Source organism: Carassius auratus, unplaced genomic scaffold (assembly GCF_003368295.1).
Source record: "Carassius auratus strain Wakin unplaced genomic scaffold, ASM336829v1 scaf_tig00037429, whole genome shotgun sequence".
NCBI classification, from domain to species: domain Eukaryota; kingdom Metazoa; phylum Chordata; class Actinopteri; order Cypriniformes; family Cyprinidae; genus Carassius; species Carassius auratus.
This window is the reverse complement of record NW_020526379.1, coordinates 24,655-30,878: the sequence shown is the minus strand read 5'-3', so window position 1 is coordinate 30,878 and position 6,224 is coordinate 24,655. Positions and strand designations below refer to the sequence as shown.

Genomic DNA, 6,224 nt, shown 5'->3' with positions numbered 1-6,224 from the left:
TGTCTCTCTATCATCTTCTCTTCCCTTCTTCTCTCAAATTTTACCACTGTACAAGCCTCAATCTAATTTACTGTAATGCATCACTGGTCTGAGAGCAGGAGGGTGTTATATTATAAAAAATAAAATGCGAAATAGGTGCAGCAAGAATTCTTGAATGTTCCTGGATTGAAGCTTAGAGGAATATTCAAGGACACCATTTGTAGTATAATGTTGATTATAAAGAAAATAATTTCACCTCATCCCTCATTTCTTTACAAAAAGGGCTAAAAGGGGTTACAGTAGGGCACTTAAAATGGAAGTGAATGGGGCCAATATTTGGAGGATTTAAAGCTGAAATGTGATTCGTATCATTTATTAAAACCACTTACATTAATTCCTCTGTTTAAAACTTAAGCTATAAAAGCTGTTTAAAATACATTTTAGTAGTACTGAGGTTTATGGTGTTGCACTGTCATGGCAACAATGTTGTAAAATTGGAAATAACAGATCTACTTATTTATTTATTAAAGAACACATGGGACACGTGGGAATTATTGTTTGCAGGATGGATGAAATTATAATAAGCTCACTTTGTTCCTTTCGTACATTATCAAGCATGTCAACCTTTGGTAACTCCAGGTCTTGCAGCGATACTGTCATATTAATATTAGACTATACAAAGTAGCTGAAAAGGCAGCAGAATATTATGGTCCATGGCTCTGAGTTGGAAGACATGTGGTTTGTGGCAAGCAGCCCTCAGAAAGCAGCCAGTCTCAGAGGGAAAGACGCGATGGGAGGGGTGGGGGTCTGGTCGACATTGCCTGTGAAGATTAATCTTAAGGCTGTATCTCAATATCTCAATGCAAAATTGACCAGCAAATCCTCTCACTGCATTTTAATGTGTCACTGCATGAGTCTGATGTGAGGGAAGAACTGATGCATGGGGGCAGTGTAGGACTGATTCAAAGGGGTAAATGATGCCCTCTAGGGGAAGGAAAAATGAGAGAAAGGCAGAGAGGTTTATCAGAGACAGAGTTGGCTGTCAGCCAGAGCGTTGTATAGGGTGGTCTACCAAGAAATAGAGAGAGCGAGAGAGTTGCTCACCTTCTTGACACAGCAATCTTTGCACTCCCTCTCCTGTCTGCCGTCAGGACATATCATATTATATAGAGAAATATGCAAGGTAAATATGTAGGTCAAGACGACTGAGATGTATATAACATCATTATTCTATTATGAGATCGGGCTTCAGAGTAACAACCTACATACATTTCTTCTTGCATAATATAAAGTAAGTGGGGACAGGAGAGTATAATCAGCAACAGAACTGACATTATTTTGTCAAACTGGAATCAGTTAATAAAGTGCATGGATGTTGAGAAGTGTGCAAGTGCCACCAGCAGAATTTCCTAAATGCGAAAAAAAGGACGAAACAATCTTTTAAAAGTCTTGGCTCCTAACTTAATGTATATAGACTCAATATTTTCAACCAACCTTCACAGCTTTGCAAGACAAAATAATAATAATATACTTGTTGCAAAACATTGGTGTTCGAATTGTGGGGGCTGTTGAGGGGTCCTGGATCCCAGAAGTCAAAACTTATTAAGTCTCTTTTTTTTTTTACTGCATTAGAAAAATCTTAATTAAGTGTTTTCATACTTTTATTGTTCTGTAGAGATTACACCAGTTATTATTATTAACTGGTATTTTTGTAGGTAATGCTTAAGAAGTTACTACATTTCATGCTCTGATTTTTCAAATACAGTTACACTTACAGTAAATGTTTATCCTCTCACTTTATCTCTATCCCCTGGTGTCATCCAATATGCCTGTCTCACACACATAATGAAAGTCCCACCCACAGGCGTGCACACAAATGAAATCTTGGGCTGTGTATGTATGGAGGCAGGATGGCAACAAGGCATGTCCGAATCCAGTCTAGTAAAATGCCTTCATCTAGTTTTTTATGCCAACATAGAGGCATCATTCACCTTTATATACCACAATCCTATATGTGTTAGAAAAAATGAAAAAAAAGCACTAAATGGAGCATTCAATTAATTTATAAATTAATAAATAAATAAATTATACAGGTGACTTGAATTTGTTTTAGATCAGTAAATATGACATTATGATGCCATAGTAGGCTGTCTCTTAGGCAGCATTTTGGTTATAAAGGCAACGTTTAAATCACTGACTGGGCAAGGTCTAGTTTGGACGCAAAGGGTTAATGTCTAGGCTTTTGGGCGGAGCCGCGGCACGCTATTGGATGATTATACGTGACGCAATCGATATGGTAAACCTAGGAACTAATAAGAAGGCAGTCGGTAACTTTGAAAAGAGGTTTGTCTTAGAGTGCGGCAGCTGTTAGTGTATCAAGGGAGAAAGTATATTTTAACATGGTGCAGCAGACAGAGCACAGCATGTCGCGAGAGACCACAGACACCGAGGAGAACGATCTGATGGCGTGCAGCCCGGTGCCACCGAAACCGGACTGGTGCAAGACAGCCACCGGCCACATTAAACGACCATGAATGCGTTTTATGGTGTGGTCCAAGATCGAGAGGAGAAAAATCATGGAACAGTCTCCAGACATGCACAACGCTGAGATCTCCAAAAGACTAGGAAAGAGGTGGAAAATGCTGAAGGACAGTGAAAAGATTCCCTTTATCCGCGAAGCCGAGCGGCTCCGGCTCCAACACATGGCTGACTACCCTGATTACAAATACAGACCCAAGAAAAAACCAAAGCTCGACATTTCTTCGAAACCAGCGCTGCAGTCGCCGGAGAAGATAGGGAAAAGTGTCAGAGCTGCAGGGAAGAAGTGTGCCAAACTCAAGCCGAGCAAACCGGGGAACATTACCGCCAGAGCTTTCTTCACAAGACTGCAGATTTAACTATGTTTTAACAAACTTAAAAGTGACCAAGTCTATCAAAACGGGAACTTACTGACGACGAAGACGAGGATGACGACGACGACGACGAGGAGGATGACTACGAGGAAGAGGAAGCACATCAGGCTGCACAACGTCCCCGCGAGCCCCACGCTGAGCTCCGCTGCGGAGTCCGAGGGCGCGAGCATGTACGAGGAGTCCAGCCACACGAGCGCAATTCCCGGCAGCAGACTGTTTTACAACTTCAAGAACATTACCAAGCAGAGTGCAGCTTACCCTGCATCTGTGTCACCAGCATCCTCCTTCAGGTCCGTATCTTCTTCGTCCAGCAGCTCCAGCGACGATTCCGATGACTTGCTGGTGGACTTCAGTTTGAACTTAACGGCGGGCTCTCACGCGATGGACTTGGGTAACACTTCAGGAAACCTTTGTCTCTCTCTGGTGGATAAAGATTTGGACTCTTTCAGCGAGGGCAGCCTCGGTTCTCACTTCGAGTTCCCGGACTATTGCACTCCCGAGCTCAGTGAGATGATCGCTGGAGACTGGCTGGAGGCGAACTTTTCAGACCTTGTTTTCACTTACTGACAAATTCCTCCAGAACCAAGGAGGAATCTCGCATCTTCAGGTTAATATTTTTGACTCTGCCTCTGTGGTTGTCCTGGGTAAGACGGCGGAACCTGCGTTTCGAGACTTGTAACTTAGAAAAAGTGACAACATGGTCATCATCGACAGGGCTGTGTGTACGGCAAGCGCTTTTAACATGCATTCCTTCAAACTACATAGCTTCCATTTTTATCTGACAAGCAGTTGTTTTTATCCTTCTAAGCCATTAGTTGGTGTTTTTTCAGTTCACTAGGAATTTTACTTATTTTCTTGCTGCTAGTCACTATCCCAGTAGTAACAATATACTGTTCTGTTACTGGTAACAAATTGTATAATTAAATATTTTCTTTCTGTCATGGTCCGTTTCAAACTATTCACTCTGTATTGCAATTATTGCTTGTATATGTTCCAGTTTTACTAGTGCTAAATTGAGTAGATTCTAGTACCTGATTTTTAGGCACTAGTGTGTATTCCACTTGGTACTAGTATGGGATGGTGACTAGTGGGAATAATGTGTACGTAAATTATTTATTTAAAGTGAGATTGAGATGCTAGCCACTATTTTATCACTTACTAGTAAATAAAATAAGTGCTAGTCACATGAAAATAGATACCAATTAGTTTAAAGCAATAAATGTTAAAGTAGCTTGCCATAGCTTGTGGCTGTTCTGTGGGGTTGCAGTGAAACTGCTTAAACTGTGGTGGAGCGCAAAATGTAAAATCTGAACTATGCAGTCCCTTCCCACCCATATCTCTGCAGGGAGCTGGTAAACGGTTGCTGGACTGAATGGAGGCAATTCTGAAACCCTGTTCAGGATGCAACTTTTTCTGAGGTCTTGTGTAATTTCTTGTGTGTGTGTGTGTAACCGGTTCCATTTCCCTTCAAGTATGGGAATATTTAAGCAGATAACCACTCTAGAACACACAGGTATGGCAGGAAGCATTTTGATACATGACCAACATACCTCATCTTTAAAAAAAAAAAAAAGTTAAATATTTTCTGGCATATTTTTGTACAGTTAAAGGGAATGTTCTTACTGTGCTTTAAGTGAGGTTTCTTCAGGCACTTCAACCCGGTTTCATTTGTAAAAGCATGCAAGAATTAAACTGACAAGTCGACTTGCATTTTAAATGCCTGGTTATTATTTCACTCAAGGCAAATGTACAGCTGTGATCGGAAGCATTTCTATAGGAAAGTGTACAATGGAATTGGGGGAACACATGAGCCTCATTTCTGGTACTAGATGGAAGATTGTATATGTCTGTAATATAGTAAAACTAGGAGTTTATGTATATCTGTGTGAATGGGTCCCAAATAGCAGGTGTAAAACTGGATTTTGTTTTGCCTTTTTTTTTTTTTTTTTTTTTTTTTTTTTAATCATGGCACATTTGTTTTCAATATTTTGTGCAATATACTCTCAAAATGGACCATCTGCGTTTTGTAGCAAAGGAAATGAGTTACATGTCGTCATGCTGAAGTCTGAATCTGAGACAAATAAATCAGCTGGAACTGATAAGAACATGTATGTCTGGTTAATGGCATTTGTGCCTGAGTGTTCAAAACAAGGACCCTTCAGGAGGGTTGATGTTTCCAGATGCAAGCAAACGTTTTCTTTTCAAATTGAGTAATGCCTTTATTTTTTCCCCCCTTTCTTCTCCACTGGACCAGAACAAATCTGCTCCTTTAAGAAATCAAATCTCGCACTGCCGGATGATGCTCATTTTGATTGGTGCAACCATGACCCCCACCTCTTCCTAAAGCTTCCAAAAGGGTTTTGCCCCACTTTTTCACTTCTTAACTGAATTCATTCAGCAAACTTCTCACTCTCTAGACTACCTGTCCAGCCTGGTATTAGGAATTCTTCTCTGGAAGTGCATAAAAACTTTACAATCATTTACACAAAGTTATTACAAACTGCATTTTGTACTTCTATATCTATGTTTTCAAAACTAATTTAAAAGATAATTTAAATTGAGAGCCTCCTAGATACAAGCCAGTTCCAGCACTGCATGTTATTAATGATTGTGTCATTGCTGTCTGGCTTTGTATGATGTAATCTTACCTCAGCTTTTACATTACTGAGTGGCAGAGGATCTACTAATAGAATGTATGAACTGTCATACTTCTGGAATTCAGTATCTGTTTATGCATAACTCATGAGTTGTGCCACCCAGCCCCAACAAAATGTATGTGGGTTGTAAGATTAGTTTACAGTCATGGTAATGATCAAATCATTATGTCATTGTTAGCATGTGAAGTAAATTGTCAGTTCAGAAAAAAATTAACCTTAGCTCTTGACTTTCGTATTACTCAGGTCTTTCTAGGGCCCTTCAGCCCTAGCAACTGTCCCTTCTGTCATAATTAAATATAAGGATTATTATCTCTGGAAAGGGATCTTATGGAAGCAATTCTGATTCTCTGTACACTGAGGGGAGGGAACCAACTGGTGGGATAGCACTCCATAGCGCTATTATTTGCCCCATATGTTAATCTACAGGAGGAAAAAAAAATCATGAGACAGCTGCCAAGATACATGGCTTGATTATACATTCTCATGTTCTGTTCCGGGGGGCGTGGTACCGTTTTGACGAAAACAATTTTTTTCTATTTTCCTTTCTCCACCACAGCCATTGATTAGGAGCTCTCTTTGTGGCTTCTTTTCTGATTTAGCATTAAATGATAAGGAAAATAGATCTGAGTTGTGCATTCAAAAATCAATCTTTTTTCAATCTGGCTTAGATATTCAT

General features: G+C 40.0%; 1 pseudogene; it reads left to right on the top strand.

Moving 5' to 3' along the window:
• The first annotated feature begins 2,371 nt into the window (after positions 1–2,371).
• LOC113083131 (transcription factor SOX-11-like) lies at positions 2,372–4,993 on the top strand (annotated as a pseudogene).
• Positions 4,994–6,224: the final 1,231 nt, after the last annotated feature.